The sequence below is a fragment of the Chelonia mydas genome, chromosome 8, assembly GCF_015237465.2.
Source record: "Chelonia mydas isolate rCheMyd1 chromosome 8, rCheMyd1.pri.v2, whole genome shotgun sequence".
Taxonomy (NCBI): domain Eukaryota; kingdom Metazoa; phylum Chordata; order Testudines; family Cheloniidae; genus Chelonia; species Chelonia mydas.
This window is the reverse complement of record NC_057854.1, coordinates 33,290,988-33,309,013: the sequence shown is the minus strand read 5'-3', so window position 1 is coordinate 33,309,013 and position 18,026 is coordinate 33,290,988. Positions and strand designations below refer to the sequence as shown.

The window sequence follows — 18,026 nt, the reverse complement described above, 5'->3', positions numbered from 1 at the left end:
AACCAAACCCATGAATCTGAGCTCGGGTGGCTAGCCCAAGTCTCTGCTGCATTTTTAATGCACTAGCTCAAGCCCTGCATGGTTGGGAGAGCTATAGCTATTAGAGCTATTGTGTAGCTAATGAAGACAGCTTGTATCTTTGCATTCAGAATGCAGTAGGAAACTAAGCAGGTATGGGGTGGTACAGGTGTGTGCTGGAGTTTCCTGTTAAACTGCTTGTGAAGTCAGCCACTGTGCTCTAGCATCCCTCACTGTTTAGAGAGATGCTGATGATAGCTGGGCTGCATGGAACATTCACTAGCCATCATGTACTACTAGCATTCTGGTGCTCAGTTTCAAAGTGAATCATAGAATAGAATCATAGAATATCAGGGTTGGAAGGGACCTCGAGAGGTCATCTAGTCCAACCCCCCTGCTCAAAGCAGGACCGATCCCCAATTAAATCAAGTGTGTTGACATAAGCAGGGTTAGTCCAGAAAGGTAGTTCTTTGGAGTTTTTGTTTGCAGTAGATGACTATTGGAAGGGTCAGTAGTGAGAGAACTCAGCTAAGCACAGAAACCATGAGCTTCAGAAAAAAGGCAGCGTGGAAACTAACAGAGTGAATGCAGTTAAGGGGGAAAGAGTTTTGCACAAAGGATAATACCCTCTAAATTGTTTTGGTGCAAAGCACCAGGCTGTGGACTAGAGAAATAAGGGACATGATGGGTGGAGGAAGAGGAACATGTTATGTGTTGGCTAATATATAGTAGAATCCTAGTGAAGACAAGGCAGTCTAACTTAAACTTGTGCTAGCAGGTCAGGGAAACACCAGATCCTAGGATTCATCTAGCTCTGCAACACATGCTAGAACTGCAGCTACCATGTCTTCATTAGGATTTTACTTTGGTTTGGCGTTCACTTAAAAGTTGTTGTCATAGCTACCCTGGTCAGGCGGGTGGGGGGAAAATGCACACCCTGACCGACACAGCTATGCCAACAAACCCTTTAGTGCAGATGTAGTTGTGCTGGCAGAAGAGGGTTTCTGTCAATGTAGTTAACACTGTTCAGGGCGGTGCTGTTCCTATGCTGACACACTCTTCTGTGGGAGTAGGCTGCACCTACGCCAGGGGTACGTTGATGGCTATGCTGGCATAGGCTCCATAGTGTAGACCAGGGGTTCTCAAACTTCATTGCACTGTGATCCACTTCTGACAACAAAAATTACTACACAACCCCAGGAGGGGGGACTGAAGCCTGAGCCCCGCTGCCCTGAGTGGGAGAGGGCGAAAGCCCAAACCCCACTGCCATGGGTGGGTAGACAGAAGCTGAAGGGCTTCAGCCCCAGGTGGGGTGCCTGTAACTTGAGCACCTCTGCTCAGGACTGAAGTCCTCAGGCTTCACCACGCGGGAGGGGGCGCGGCGGCGCTCTGGCTTCTTCCTCAGGCCCCAGCAAATCTAAGCCAGCCTGGTGACCCCATTCAAATGGGGTTGCGACCCACTTTGGGGTCCCGACCCACAGCTTGAGAACCACTGGTGTAGACATACCCTTTGTGTGTGTTACCACATGTTAACCAGAGGGTCCGAGACTGAGAGAGGTCTTTTAAAAACATGTTAACTAACTGTGTTGTAAAGAGCCTAGTGTAGACAGGACAGGTTATGCTCTAATGTGTTGGTTGCAGGAACCCATAAGTCGATCCCTGATGAACACATTATATCTTACGCTGCTCCTCAGATGGGGATAGGCTCAGCAACTACCTAGTAGCTCGAAGTTCTGCAGCACAAGAGAATTGAACCAGTGGAACAGGTTTTTCCTGTCCTCAGGAGTCATTTCCTTTCCCTCTGAAGTTGGAGGACCAGCTCTGAGAATTCTAGGATGGGTGGGTGGCAGGCATGGTCCTGGAGAAACAGGGTGATGCAAAGGGTAGGGACTCAGAAGTGTATTAGTAAGGAAGGGTGGAGATGCAGTAAACAGTAACCAAAAGCAGTGTCCCAGTTCCATGTGCTGGGTGTAACTGAGGTGGGTCTAAGTCTGTACAGCACAAGGTAATAAGTAGACACATGATGGCAAAGCTATTCTGGCTCTTTTTTGACCACTTGTAAAATCTCAGTGAAATCTGCAGGGTGTTCCTGAAAGGGTTAACAAGTGAGTGCGATGCCAGGGAATACTTTTATCGTGTCTATGGAATAGATGAGGTAAGCAGCAGGGATGTGGCCAGAAAACTGAGGGAATGGAACAGGACTCCATATTTACCAGATGCTGACTAGGCAGAGGCCAGTACAAAAGAGGGGTCCCACCAGAGAGATTTGGGGCAACATCCCAGACAATACCAGCTCCTGGAAAGGTGGTGGAATTCCTGTCAAGGTGCTGTCCTTGGACCCTGCTCTCTTTCTCATCAGCATCTGGCCAGTTAAGTACCCACTGAATCAAATTTCTCTTCCCTTTGCTGCTGGAAGGGAACAGCTGTGGTCAGGGAGTGTCTGATGGTCCAAACTAGCCATGTCTTATTAGTTACTCCCCTTTCTCCCAAGTTAGATGAGCTGCAAACTGATCTTGTAAAAGTTAATGAGGCAGACTCCTTAGGGAATGATGAGGGAGGGAGAGTAGCTATCTGCTTCTTATTGTGTGAGTGAGAGAAGACAGGGCCTGAAAACCTACGTACTTGTGACCCTGGTGACTAAACTACTACTAGCTAGTGGCAGACTGGCTGGGGGCCAGTAAGGTGAGTGCAGTACCTTGGAGAGAAACCCAGCCCCTAGTCATCTCCAGCTGCAAGGGAAGGGGAGAGTGCTGAAATTCTTACCAAGGTACAGTGCTTGGTCATTTTTTTGAATCATCTTTGGCTATTACATTCTTACATAACTGACTCTTCACATTGTCCGTGTGCTGGGAGAGGAGTTCTCTTTGAGCCTCCTGGCTACTGCAGCAGTGGGCTGGTGTCTCCACTGCTCTAAGTATTCCTATCCACTGTGGTCTGGCTGCTGCAGAGGGCAGAAGAGAAATGGTATTGGCCACTGTACTCCTCCCTAGCCTCTTTTTATTTGGTTGGTCCTCTTTCATCCCTCCCCCTTTGAATAATTCCCTTGCCTGCTTCTGTTGCTGCCCACAGCTTTCCCACTAGCCGTATAAAGCTGACACAATCTTTGAATTTTCTTGGTGACCAGGGTGGCTGAACTAGATAGCTGTGAAACTGCCAGACTCATTAACTTCAACTGTTGCTGCTTGGTAAACCTGAATAGTGGCTCAGTTTCTGCAAGCCATCTTGATCACGCTCTTATCAAGCTGAGGTGATGTTGCTGCCCCGCTTGGGGGGTGAATGGATTTTCAAACCCAGAGTAAGGGAGTACAAAGGAGGACTGATAGAGGAGCTGTCCTCCCTACAGTAAGGAGGAACACTCCTGATGGTGCCTGTACAGCAGAGCCTAATGACATGAGCATGTTGGCCACCTAAAACCATCAGATAAACTGAGGGTATTGGGGAAAGGGAGATGATCATGAGGATGAATGCTTACTAGCCAGCAAATCATCTCCAACAACTGCATTCAGGACTGCTGAGCCTGTGAGTCCTTATGTGAATCCATCCTTACAGGGCTGGAAGAGAAGCAGGGTGATGGAGGGATAGCTGTAGCAGCAGCTCTGCACCCGAGCAGAGGGATTCCCTTTCAGGGGAAATAGATCTTGCTAAATGTTGTTGAGGGGAAATAGATCTTACTAAATGTTGTTGAAATGGGGGGGCAAAGCAGAAACTTGGAAGGAGTGTTGTGGGGGCTGATAGCATCTGCAAACACAAGTAAGGCTGACAAATGGATGGGTAAGAGTTAAGGGCAGTAGCCGGTGAAGTGACTGTGGAATACCCCTGACCCTCTAGGATTGTATAGTAGCTTTACTGGCCCATGATAGATCAGGTGTGCATTTCTTCCAAACTAAGTAAATAGCCTTAAAAAGAGGGGTTCACTTGGGAACTAAAGCAGATGCTTCCTTTCATAGCAAAAGGAGAAAATGACCTGTTCAGAAGCAATTCTGCACCTAATCCTAAGAACTAAACCAACCGGGGTGGGCTGGGGGGAGGCTTAGTGATCAGGATCATCCCTGTGAAGGCAGAGCCGTGCAGGCTCTTGCAGGGAGATGCATGCTATCCAGCAGGTCTCTTCATGTCTTAGATGTAGGAAAGTAAACACAGTAAATACAAAGTGAGGTAAAAAGATTGAGGTTCAAAGTTGCATGCAGGAATGCCTGCAAAATAGCACACTTAATAGCTGATCTGTTTCAAAACTGGTTATACTTAACAAAAGGTGGTACCCAGTATGTGTTGCAGAAAGCTGCCATTGTTTCTGAATTTTCCTTTGACCCATCAGGCAACTTACTGACCCATGTGGAATGGCCCAGTTACAGGAGTAGCCTCAGGCTGCCATTGCTTTCCAGCCCTGTGCTACACTAATTGAAATCCATTCTGGGTAATGGCACGCTGTCAAAGCTGGGAGGGCTTGAATTAGATCTACATGCATTGTTTTGGTGCATGCTCGGACCATGCCAGTCTTGTGAGCTGGCAAGACTTTGTGGGTCCCCTGGAAGTTCACATACCCTGCTGGCTCTGGAGAAAAGGCAGATTTAGTAGTTGGTGTGATATTGGCATGACGGGCCTCTTAACAAATGACCCATAACTTTTATTAAGTAGTGGGGATTTTGCATGCTGCATAGCACTAACCTTGAACGGCTGACGTCACGCTCCTGTAAGAATGAATGGGCACTCCGTTTTGAGTGTGATGTTCCTTTACACTTTTGCCTAGTTCCTGTCCTGTCTGAGGACAGGGCTCTGGCTAAAGGAAAAGGTTCAATAGGGGCATGCTGGCATTTTGTTGGTGTGCATGAGAGAGACAGGCTTGTCTGTTTTGTTGAAGATAACAAAGAATATATCAAAATTCAGCAACATGAGTATTTAAAGTACTTATCGAAACAACAGATCTTCCTGGCTGTGAATGGCTCACTCTATCAATAGCAGGCATAGCATAAGGCCTTGTTAATACTGGGTTATGGTGCCTCAACTACACTGGCCTAGTTAATGCAGTACAGCCCTCCCTAGTGTGGATCCCCCCGGCTATTTCTGTGTTGGGCGGATGGATTGGAGAACTGGTGTTAGGCACCTTTATAGCAGTATAATTGCATCCACATGAGGGTTTGTACTGATATCGCTATTTCAGTAAACCCCCCCTTTTCCCCCCAAAAAAAAAAAAAAAAATAAAAATAAAAAATCTGACAGTTATACTGATCAACATCCAAGTGGAGGCCAAGCTTAAGAAGGAACAAGCTGCAGTATCCGTTCTCATTTGTGCACACTCTTCTGGCGCTCTCCCCACAAGCAAAGCCCTTGCAGCTTGAATTGGTATCCTCATTTCCATCTTGACTCTACCCCAACTCTGGATCCTGGTGAGTGGGAGCTGGAAAACTCACTCTGTCTGGTTGAATAGGAAACTTTCCCAGTCCTGAGTCTGCAGCTTTCCCTGAACGTTACCCACTTCCGCAGAATCTAAGCTTTCCTCTTAGCGTCCCTTGTGGTTGTGGAAAAGCTCCCAAAGGTGAGCGGGAGTGTAAGCAGTTCTGTCTTCCTGAGCCTGCACTGCAGCCATCCAGCTCCTGTGCTGTTGCTGCTTAGAACTCTACCGAAATGCAGCAAAGTGCAAACTGACCAGAGCCTTGTCCGTTGGGTCTGCTGCTGGGCATACCCCTGGGGTAGCTGTGAAACTCTTTAAAAAATCAAATAGGCTTTACCTTGCTGCAGCAGGGCAAACTCTGAGCAACAGAGGCCAGCAGTGGACTGCTCACTGAGGAGAACCTGAAATCTGAGACTGGGGAAGGCTGGGTTAGCAGAGATCACTCATGCAGCGAATGGAAGAGCTTTGGGAGGGGAGAGGATCACATAGAACAGCAGCCAGAGGTGGGAGGGAAGTATCTGTATCACAAAGGCTACAAAATTGTCTGGGGATGGCATCCTGATAGGAATCCCAGCACTCCTAGGGCAGTGTGGTTTGGCTTATCACCTAGGCACTGCCCCTGGGCTATATAGCCACTTATTGCGATGTAATCCTGTGGACATTAGGTGACACACTGTGCACTCTGTTAGGGGTAGGTTTGAGTGGGAAATGGACAGGGAGAGATTAGCAAAGTTAGAAGAGCAGAGTTGAAAATTCAGGGGAGGGAGGTGTAGAAGGCAACACATGGTGGGGAACAAAAGGGGTTTAAGGTGATGGGGAGGAAGGATGGATACTGGTAATAGAGGAAAAGATAGTGCCAAGATGTGAAAGCAGGAAGGAAAAGCCTATCTCATGGCATTGGGGAGGGGAGGGAACAGGCTGCATTTTAAAAAATGCAGTAAAAAGTTGACTGCAAACAGGACACAACTGTCATCCCGCAGCAGGACTTTGGGAGAAGAGTGTGACAATATACACATTAACTGGGCTACTTTCCAAGCCCTCTAGTCTTCCCTGTCTCCTTCTGTGGGCTGGAGGGATTTGCAGCCCCTATCACAATCTGTCTTGAGGCTTGGTGGGGTGAGTGGGGAGGGAAACGGGACTCTGGAATGTCTGTGTGTGGCCAGAGGAGTGCAGGAAGGAGATAAAGGTACTCCCGTCTGCAGTCTCAGAGCATGTCTGCTTCCAAGCATCAAGCTTTAGGTGTCCTCCAATGCAACCCTTCCCATTCACTGAACAGAGGAATCTGGAATTGTAACGTGGTGGGTTCACCTTTAATAATACCCCTTTGCCTGTTCTTGCATCAGGGTTGGGGCAGTTCCAAAGTAAATGACTCCATATTCAACCTGAGAGAGAAGGCTTGAGTTAGGTCCCAACTATTAGACCTTTATCCACCAGGAACACTACATGAGATTTACGTTACTGAAGGGAAAATAAGTCTCTTGTTTTGGGCTAAGCGTCCCTCAGTCAAGTCTGCAGCATGTGAGAAGAGTTCTATGTTTTCTGTTTCTCCTGAAGGCTCACCTAAATCTGTTTAATAGAGATGTTGCTTAGCTTCTAGGGAGTTCTCTGAATAGTTACTGCTCTGGTAGATGAGAAAAGTGCATTAAAAGTCATACAATTGACTATGTTAACTATTCACCTTAAGGAGAAGCTTTAGACTCCATAACTTAAGTTACATATCATCATTAACCTAATTCCTGTCCCATTAGTCAGCTTTTTGGAGTCTCTGTAAATCTCTCTGCCTTTGCTTACAGTGTCCTGCTGCTATGAGCTCTCTAGGAGGTAGAGCAATGGCTATTGTCCTGTTAGTGAGATGTTGCAGGTTAGCAAGAGACTCTTTCTCCTTGAAGAAAAGATAGAGGACTAAAACTGACAGTCAGCATGTGCTCTCCATGTCAGTTTCCCTTGTTCCTAATAAACTTGTCCTGTCAACAGATCCCTTTGTGCTTCAAGCTAAGAGGCACCAATGAAAGTAGACTTCCTTACTTTATGGTTACTCTTGTGTTCTGTGTTCTAATTGGATTGCTAAACAGCTGCTTCAGTTTCGGTGTATAAAGAGTGCTTTATGAAACCTGATGTTGGCCATCTTTGACCAGAGAGCCCATCAAAGCTATGAGCTGTTTAGCCCAGGCTGAAGGGAGGGCTAAATGTATGTTGTGTGAGCTGGCTCACTCTTGATAAGGAGTGTTTGCAGAAAGACTGCTTAGGGTATGGCCCTTTTTTGGTAGCCAGACTTCAGGTTAAAGCAGGGGTTCTCAAACTTCATTGCGCTGCAACCCCCTTCTGACAACAAAAATTACTACAAGACCCCACGATGGGGGACCTGAGCCTGCCCGAGCCCTGTCGCCCTGGGTGGGTGGTCCAAAGGCCAAGGGCTTCAGTGCTGAGGAGGGCTGGCTGAAGCCAAAGCCTGAGCCTCACCACCCAGGGCAGTGGGGCTCAGTCTTCGGCCCCAGACCCCAGCAGTCTAACACCAGCCCAGGCGACCCCCTTAAAATGGGGTCCCGACCTACTTTGGGGTCCTGACTCAGTTTGAGAACCACTGGGTTAGAGCATGGTTTTGCATCCATGCCCTCCTGACTAATAGGCATTGATGGATCTATCCTTCATGAATTTTTCTTTTTTTAACCCTGTTATAGTCTTGGCCTTCACAACATCCTCTGGCAAGGAGTTCCAAAGGTTGACGGTGCGTTGTGTGAAGAAAGACTTCCTTTTGTTTATTTTAAACCTGCTGCCTATTAATTTCATTTGGCGACCCCTAGTTCTTGTGTTCTGAGAAGGAGTAAACCTTATTTACTTTCTTCCCACTAGTTATGATTTTATAGACCTCTATCGTATGCCCCCTTAGTTGTCTCTTTTCCAAGCTGAAAAGTCCCAATCTTATTAATCTCTCCTCATATGGCAGCCGTTCCATACCCCTAATAATTTTTGTTGACCTTTTCTGAACCTTTTCCAATTCCAATATATCTTTTTTGAGATGAGGTGACCACATCTGCACGCAGTATTCAAGATGTGGGCGTACCATGGACTTATAGAGGCAATATGATATTTTCTGTCATCTTTCCTAATGATTCCCAACATTCTGGTCACTTTTTTGACTGCTGCTGCACAGTGAGTGAGATGTTTTCAGAGAACTATCCACAATGATCCCAATTACTCAGTGATGACATACATTGAGTACTACGCTTGCTCTTGGCTTATTGGTCATGTGTATTGTTACCCAGCTGTGCAGCTAGGTTACTTGGATGCTGGCCTTTGTGTTGTCCTTAGGCTTAGGAGTTAAATATGCAAATGCTGAGTGGCTGCCATTCACCCTTGGGAGCTGGTTCTTTCTAAGGCAGCATTACACTCTTTTGTAAATAAGAGCTTGCTTTCTGCAGTATGTCATGGAGCTGAATAAATATAAATCCATGGGGTGGGTGTCCAAGACCCCTGTTCTAACTAGTCTTCTAGGACACCAGTTTTCCTTGTGCCATGTGTGTAACTGTAAAGGGGAGCTGGCCATTTGCCCATTGCCTTCCTTGCCTGTCAATTCCAGAAGTGTTTCTTCAAGCTTTTTTCTTTCCCTGCTCTTAACTTTTCTATTGAGCTATGCTAACTGTGCAGATGTGCTCCAGGACAGCTTGCTGCATGTCTTTCATATCTGATGCATTGGCAGTCAGTGTAAAGAACTCTCTGGGGTGCATCTGATTGCCAAGCTCTGATGCCTCTGGGTTTGGGAAAACTACACCATATGATGTCAAGGAAAGTGCTTGAAGGGAAGCATTTGGAGTGACCTCTGTGTGCCCTGTAATCTTCCTTCACAACGGTGCATGAAGCACTACCAAACAGCATGGTTCTTGCACAGAGCATCATTCAGGAACAGATCATGACTGAAACTGACTTATCTGAAAGATAGACACAGTGAGAGGTGGGAGTGGGAAACTGAGAAGGGGACAACTTGCTGTGCTTACTGGTGAGTGCTTTGCAATCACTTCGCTATTCCCTGTGTACCCCTGAGGCCTAAACATCTGAATATGCAAATCTGGCCTTCTTGCTTCAGTCATTCAGGATACATCTTGCTCCAAACTGACTGGCCTAATAGTGTAGTGCAGCTAAAGTCTTTTGAATTTGGAAAGTACAGTAATTGGTGGCAGAGTATGGTGGCAGAACTAAGTCTGAAAGTGAGTCATCAGTGTCTGAAGTATAAAAGTGTTCACATGGGTTACCAATATCTGCCTCACTGCTCCAGGAGAACCCTGGTGCTCCAGGCCTGCAAGGTTCTACTCAGAACATGCCCATACCTTGATGCTTTGAAATCCTTGGCTGAAAGGTGAATACAGCAGAATGGCAGTAACTAATTCAGTTTCTGCTCCCCTGTGTGGGAGCTATGGGATATAGAGAGAGAACTTTAACACCAATGAAGTGCAGTGACCATGGGTGGATCAGTGATTCATTACCGTCATACGTCAGTCCTCTGCAGCAGTACATGGGCAGCCAAAAATGCCATAGTCTGCTGGAACGGTAGGGCATTCATGGCAGCAATATGGCATTACCTGAGTTGGGATCTAGTAAGGAGACGAGCTGTGGCAGAAGTTTTCAGAGCAACAGTTGCAGCTTAGGGACCTCCAGAGGGGTGGGCGAAGGGAAGAGGCCAAACTAGAGGCTTCAGAGGGAAGTTGGTGGGTCTGACATGTTACAAAAGCCAAGCAGTGGCACCAGGCCTAGTTCCTGCTGGATGAAAGTATGAGGAGGTACATGACCTTGTTCTTCTATCACCACCTCCTCCTCCTCCTCCCACCCCCCCACCCCCCCCACCCCTCCCCCCCGCAGATGAGCCATGCATGCTGAGTGCAGGAGTCATTGCTTGCAGCAGGCCTGCAGCTGCTCAGGAGGAGCATTGCCTCTGGGTAGCATCTTGCTGAGTGTAAGCAGTCTCGTATCTGCTCCTTCACTCGACACCCACCTGTCTCATCCTTGTGGGGCTCTCTCCCACAGGCCGGAGTGGGGTCCCTGCCTAGACAAGGGGTTGGGGGAGAAGAGCCTTGTCACTTAGTGTCTCTTGCTTGTCAGCCTCAGTGCTTGGCTCCCCAGCTTGCGTCCAAGGGTTGTGCAGCAGCTGGTGACTGTTCCCGCAGCTACCCTCCAGAACTCCCCTCCGTGGGGGGACCATCCCTTCCCTGAGGCAGTCCTTGGTGAGACAGAAGAAGTGGGGGAGCTTGGACAATCCAAATGATCCTCGGTGTGGCATCTTTGTTTAATGCTGCCTAATCAGGCACATGGGGCTGAACAAAAGCAGGGATTGAGTTTACAGGGTGAGAACTATGTTGTGGGAGACTGGGCCCAAGCTGTCACTTCAGTCCACAATGCTGTTAAGTATTGCAACTCCCTTCAGTGCTTCTAAGCTGCACCAGTTTGCCGCAGGGTGGAGTGGGGTACTACAGGGCAGCTGAGGTACTAGCTTTGCACAGATCAGAAGTGCCTTTCAGGGCAAGGAATTCCATTTCCTTCAAATTCCAGTTCTCCCTCCTTACACGCGGATCAACAGTTAGAGAAGGAACAGATCATACTTTTGCCACCACAGTCCCAAGCAGAGGGTCCTTCTCTTTCCCAGCTGCTATCAGATACTTGATCCCAAATTCCTTCCACCTAGCAACTGGCCCTTTTCTCGGTAGTTGAGCAGCGCATTCCACGTGGTCCAATGAAGATGCTGCACAGAACACTAGCACCTCCCGCAACCTTCCTTTGAAAGGACGCTGTGCAGAACATGGGGTGGTGCTTTGCATCTTGGTGCACTTGAGAAACCCACACAAACAGTAATGTATTGATGAAAGAGAACATGGGGCTCTTACTGAGTCTATATTGAGAGGTGCAAAACATTTGTCACTTACAGTGAGTAAATGCTCCAGATGACCTGGGTTTGAACTCAACCTGTATTTGGGCCCCATCAGTTGCTGCTTGAAGCTTGCCCTGTCCAAACTGTTAGCTAATTTCTTGGCTCTCTTTAGATATCTGTGAATCATTTGTCTGCTGCTCAAGGGACATTTCAAGATTCTGATTACTTGGAATGGATCACATGGCATTTTGCCTGTTCCTGATGGGCTGAGACCACCTCAGGAAGGGCCAGTTCTATAGAGAGCATTTTCACTTCTCTTCTTGGAGGTTGTGTTAGTTCCTCTCTGGCAGCAGAATATGTCAGCTCCTTGAAGACTGAGCCAGGGCTTTCTATTATTGGGTGCGTTTCAAAGTGATGTTGGTCTATCAAGTCCTGAATGGGTTTGGGCAGTGGCTACTTGACACTGCCTCTCCTTGTTTCTGTGGCAGTGTGGTGCCTATCTGGGAAATGCTTGCCCTGTCTGCATGCTTCCCAAAACATGACTTTCAGGGTGCCATGTAGCTAGGATAGCATTGTCAGGTACTCTTCCTATAATGCTAGGTGCAGAAAACAGACTGAACAGAATTGGGGCATTGCCTAGTTGAGGGTGACTATCGGTATTCAGTAAAATGGTATGTGCATAAGACAGATTTAACAAGAAAACCAAGACTCTCAATGATTTTGAGACTTGTATATGCAAAATCCATGTAGAACACCCATCCAGCACTCTGAGCATAGAAATGTAGAGGTAAAGTAAAACTCCGCCAGAGCGGCAGCAGCACCTCTTCCTCCCACCCTACCATAAACCCTTTGATTCAGAGCCACGTGGTCAGCATGTGTTATACTTTCCCACTAAACACCAGTCCAACACAGTCTCTACTTTGTGCCGGGAAGATCAGCAAATTCAGGGTATTTCAGACCTTCAGGGGGCCAGAGCATCCCAAAGGAAAGGAGAAGGCCTTACAGGACTGCCAGCAGCTCCTGAGCAAGGGGATCAAGCTCAGGGGCCTCACTGCAGCTGTGGCAGTATGGCATGGGGAGAGGCGAGGCAGTGTCAAGTCAGTGAGTTTCCAGATATTGAATATTTGCAGAATCGTGCCTTTTTTGAGCCTTCCTCCCCCACTAATGTAGCATTCTTTGTTTTTGCTGTATTGGATTCTTGAATTTAATGGACACTTGCTGAGCCTCAAACACCTGGAGGCCAGTGGTGCCTATTGATCATTCAGAAGTGTGGGCATCTGGATGAACGTGCAGTACTGACTGAAACTTTCAGTGCACAGCTTCCATCAGTCTCCCATTTGGCTATGGGACATGTGCCTCAATGAGGCATAACCTGTAAGTCAGTTATGTATGGCAGTGGGGAGTTGCCACCACATTAAACATGGAGGGACTTTGCTTTTATTCTCTAGTCACTTTTGGAGGGAGAAAATACACAAGTACATCCAGGAAGGCGATTCTTCTGATAGCAGTGTCTGGGCTCGACGGTTCAATAGAAAGTCTTCCAGCTACAGTATGTAGCTAGGATAACTTATCTGCACATCTTGTTTGTGGTAGGCTCTTTGCAGTCTCCTGCAGTTAAAGAAATAAGGGCTTAGAATAGCCCTTTGAGAACATTGCTCCCAGCTTTTATTTCCTTCAACTAAAGCAAGCGAACTCTGCACTTGACTGATAGCATTTAGTTATTGGAGAGACCAGATGGGTGAAGGTAATTTGGACCAACTTCTGTTGGTGAAAAGGGCAAGCTTTCGAGCTCCATACAGCTCTTCGCCAGCTCTGACTACTGACATTCCTTACATTTGCTGATATCTGCTCATTACACCTTGTGGTGATAGAGTAAAACGGTCTATTGTGGAACAGCTACTGCTCAGTTGTTTGTTCTGTGTATCTAACAAAGGTTCCTCTGATATTTCAGTGTAGGCCACTAACTCCTATTTTATGTAGCAAGGTTGGTTATAAACAGTTATCCTCCCTTGCCAGCGTCAGGTCAGTACGGCAGCCTAGAGTGAGCCTTGTTCCTCAGATTTCCACCTGTGATTTCTGCTTGCTCTCCTAGCACTCTGAAAGGTGCTGAGGGAAGAATCGCTGTCACTATGAATGATCAGTGCGGTACCAAACCACATTGGAGTCTAGGGCAACAGGCAGCCAGTTTGCTGAGGTGATGCTGTTTGGGAGGCTGTGTGCACCCCTTCTGGAAGAGACTAAACTGATTGCCAACTTGGCTTATCCGTTGAAACTTGAAAATGTGAAAATCTGTTCAGCTCTGCCTAGAAACCAAATCCCTTCTCAGCAAGATGGCCGCCTCTGGTAGGAAGCTCAATTGCCAATAGTAATTAAAGTAACCTTTTACAAGTACAGAAGGCAGCTCGCTCCAATGCAATGTGCCACTTGTCTTGTGAACATTCATACGGTGGCTGTGCTCTTCCTTCAGACTGTCTAGAAAAGACACAGAAATGAGCACAGCTTGGAGTGGCAGCTCCCCAAGCTGGATATTCAGCACAGCCATGCCAAACTAGTTGTCTAAAATGTCTGCTTTGGAAGTTCCATTATTGCTTCACATGAGAGCCCAGAGGCATTTTTTCTGGCCCTGCAGATTCCACAACAACCTCCAGAGGTTGCAGTGAGATGGACGAGGCACTTGGGGATACTCCGACTGGGAGGTGCAAGAGGATTTTACGGGGAGCAGGAATATCTTTAAGTGCAAGCTGTTGCTGAATGCCTCTGTGCCTGATCAGCAGGGCACAAATCTGTGCTGCTCAGTTTTTTCGTTTTGTGCTTTACAGGAATAGCTTGGCCATGTAGCAGCATGATGAGTTACAGATATGTAATTGCTCTGAGACAGGAAAGTTGCTTTCCTGTGGTAAGCTATTGCTTTGAGCTGGCATCTTACTAGATTTCTAGTTTCCTAGGTCCACTTAGTATTAAGTTACAGAAGCTGATGGGCCTGTCTCTCAAAAGCATTCATGGATCCCAGTTCGGGTAAGTGAAACTACTTCAGAGCAAAAAAATCGCTCTGAACCCAGAATGTTAAAGACTTACTGTGTTTGGGTTGTCTGACCTTCCTTGCCTGCCTTTTTAATGAAAAATAATTTGGCTGCTTTTACTCACTTACCCAGCAGATGGCAGCAGAATGCTCGGCATAAACTGCTGAATGGACCTGAATAGTCATGGTAGTGTCTGGCAGAAATGGCTCAGTAAACTGGAAAATGACACTTGAATAACTGAGCTGTCTGTTTTTCCATGCCAGCTTCAAGCTCAGACAGTGCAATGCCTTTCTAATGGCAAATCGCCTTTCTAATGGCAAATGCTGTCTTACATGATGCTGCAGGAACCGGTTAACACTGAAATGGCCTTCACTGTGTGAATGGTAGTGAAGCATGTCAAATCAGAGGAAAGCACCTAGCATGTTTCACATGAACTGGGAAGGCAGAATTCATTGAAGTGCTGGGTATAAAGCAGAGTATTAATGCTAATCAAACTCTGGCTTGAGCAAAGCAATTCGATGTGCATTCTCCCTCCTCTTTGGGCGCCTTTGCTCTTGTATTGCTAACTGCAGTAGCAGACTACAAGGATCTCTGAAGCCGGTTGTGCCATTATGGCCGAAGATAGTGGGAAGATACCCACTGTCTCATATGGTCTAGTCTGTTTTGAATGTGGCCATGAGTGTTTCGTTGCAATGGGGTTCCTTACTGCTATGTTGGGGTAGGATTTACAGGTGGCACGGTAGTTTGGCAATGTACTGTAGCTTCCCCAATACCCTTAACCATGGGTTGTCCAAACAGTCTGTCAATTGGATGAGTAATCCAGCATGCAGTGAATGGCTCCTGTCTCAGGGAAGCCTGCAAGATGTGGGATTGCCTGATCTGCTTGCTGCCGTAGCTTATGTAGAGCTGTGAGGGAATGGTAGCAGGAACTGGGCAAGCTGTGCCAGTACCTATGTATCAGATCTTTGTCTGAAGCTAGAGTAAGAAGAACGGCACGCTCTAAGACAGTATGAAATTCTAGGCGAAGAGGGGGGCTTGAGGAACATGTGTTGATGGGGGAAAGAACAATGAAGTTGGGATGTGAAGGCTGATCTCTGCCGTTCACTGAAGATCCATCAGTTATGGATCTCATACTGGGCCAGGAGCACACTTATGGAACCTCCTAAGTGCTCCCTCCGGGCACTTTTCTGCATCAGCCTATGATCTCTTTCCATCGCTGTTCTCAGTGGAGGAGGGAGAGAGAGACTTGTGTGAAATCTCCAGGGCTCTGCTGTTAAAAAGCAGTGCACAAAGTGTATAGATCTGCACATGGCAAAAAACCTTCTCCCCTGTTGGAGCAGGACTATTCTCAATTCATGCCACAAATTGTTTTCAACTAATAGTGTGAACTAGGGAGATTTCTAGTCTCCAGGTGTCTCAGGGTGCTTTCAGAGGAGATATCAGTAGCTGTTTTTCTAAAGGTAGCATTCATTGAAGTTAGCTCCTATTCTCATCAGCCTTTCTCTAAAGAACCACCTGGGAGTGTTAGACCATTGTGTCTCCCACAGGTTCATGCCATTTAGTGAGGTAGCTAATTGCTTGAAAGAGTGGTACGAAGTACTCTGTTGGTGCTGTGACCTGGAAGTCAGAGCTGCACTTGCAGATCCGTGGCTCACGTTCCCTTCAAGGAATAACTTGCATGCAAATGACTCTTCACAGCTGTTTGATTCTGTGTGGTGGTGGTTAAGGATATTTAAAACCAATTAGTCATTTTTAAGGTTAAGGACTTGTTTAAACTTATGCTGTTGGGTCAAACTTGGCCCAGAATGTAGGTCTTGGAAAACACCAAAGACACTTGTTCATTCAAAGGCTAATGGAAATAATGCTTTTCTTTTAAAAAAAAACAAAAAAAAACAAAAAAACCTTCCCCTGCGTGTTTGTCGCTCAGTACTTTGGAGGACTATGCTAGTGCGTGAGAATCTGAAGAGAAAGCTGATGAGAAAATGACACCTCTACTTTCCCTCCCAAACTGAGTTGCAAAAACCAATCTGGCTCTTAAACTGTTCTTGCTTGGCAAAGTCAGTAGTAACACTAATTATAGTTAAAATAAAGGGATGTCCAGCCTTTCTGGTAGTTCACTTGTTTAGACGCTATATGCATCTCTTGTTCGGTCCCAGGCAGTTACTAATGGGTCAGTTTGAAAAAGAACAGGGGGATGAGGGCTCCAGAAAAGAGGAGCCCCCTGTACTTAGCACTGACTCTCAAGACTTTGAATCTCATGATACTTGGTAGCTGTCTTCAAGCCCCAGCTCCTGGATTCCTGTGATTATATGAGACTCTCACTTTCATTTAGAAGTAAATTTTCAGCCCGTGTGGCTAGAGAAGTTCAAAGTAAACCCCAGAGGGCTCAACCCAGAAGACCAAATCAAAAAGAATCCCAATCCCATTTAAAGCCAATCTGTGACTATTTAGGGGGCCTGTCTCATGATTTTTTTTGGACGCTTGGAGTTAGCAGTGCTGAACTAGCAGACATGCTTGCACAGTCTAGAAGCTGCTTCGCAATCCCATACCTGTTTGTTTAAAACTCGTTAGCTTAAAATGGCTTCCATGGTTGTGTGCAATGGGAAGGGGCTTGTGGTTACGCTGCAAACTGTTCTTTCTTGAGTCACTTTCACTTCAGACGTTTGTATAAAAACTGAAATGGAAAGAGGCGCTGAAACCAGCTTAGGATCTTCTTGTTCCTTAGCTGTTGTCCTGTGAGAACAAATAGAACTGATTAAAAGATGACCCTGCAGTGAGAAATGTGGAGGTGTGACGTTTGTTTACACAGTTCTCATTTGCCTTCCAATGTCCACATCCTTTAGATGCAAGGTGACCAGGCTGGAAAAGCATGCTTCTGTCAGATCTACGTTGCTGACTCTACTTATTGGCAGGGGCTAATCCAAATGCTGATTTTGTTAGCACACCAGTCTGCTAATAGTGCCACAGTCAGGGAGCCAAAATTCTTGTGTGACGAGTTTAGTCCTATTAGACAACAAGCAGTGAGTGGTGGAAGGAGAATGAGCACAGTGTGAATGGGGAGGTGACATGCCCATCTTGTCCTAGGGCAGTGGTTTTCAAACTATGGGTCACAACCCAGTATTGGGTCATGGAATGTAAGGCACTGGGCTGCAGTGGCTCTGATCAGCACTGCTGACTGGGCCGTTAAGTCCCATTGGCAGTGCTACCCGGCTAAGGCAGGCTAGTCCCTACCTGTTCTGACAACACGCTGCAGCCAGCAGCAGGTCAGGCTCCTAGGCGGAGAGCCACAGGGCTCCACGCACTGCCCCCACCCCAAACACTGGCTCCCAGCCAATGGGAGCTGGTGGGGATGGTGTCTGCAGATGAGAGATACACGAAGCCACTTGTGTGCCTCAGCCTAGGAGCCAGACCTGCTGCTGGCCGCTTCCAGGGCGCAGCACGGTCCGCGGAGCCAGGACAGGCAGGAAGCCTGCCTTAGTAGCACCACTGACCAGGAGCCGCCCAAGGTAAGCCCATGCCCCAGCTCTGAGCCCCCCAACCCAAACCCCTTCCTTCATCCCAAACCCCTCATCCACAGCTCCGTTGGGTCATGGTGATCAACAGTTTTCTTCAACTGAGTTGCCAGGAAAAAAAGTTGGAATATCAGTCCTACGGCATTGTTCATACCAGAGACATTCCTGTATTCTCCCCACCCTAAGCAATATGTGCTGTCTTAATTTCTGTGATTAACCCCATTTTTTTCCTT

General features: G+C 47.1%; 1 protein-coding gene and 1 long non-coding RNA gene across 2 annotated transcripts in view; both read left to right on the top strand.

The window, feature by feature from the left end:
* The window catches only part of ETF1 (eukaryotic translation termination factor 1), a 38,077-nt gene that overhangs the window by 3,614 nt on the left and 16,437 nt on the right, over positions 1-18,026 (top strand). The gene's annotated exons all lie outside the window — the stretch shown is intronic.
* On the top strand, positions 882-7,991 carry LOC122466863. Its single transcript, XR_006292768.1, has 3 exons — positions 882-893; positions 1,445-1,448; positions 7,875-7,991. It is a non-coding gene; the product is annotated as an uncharacterized LOC122466863 (long non-coding RNA).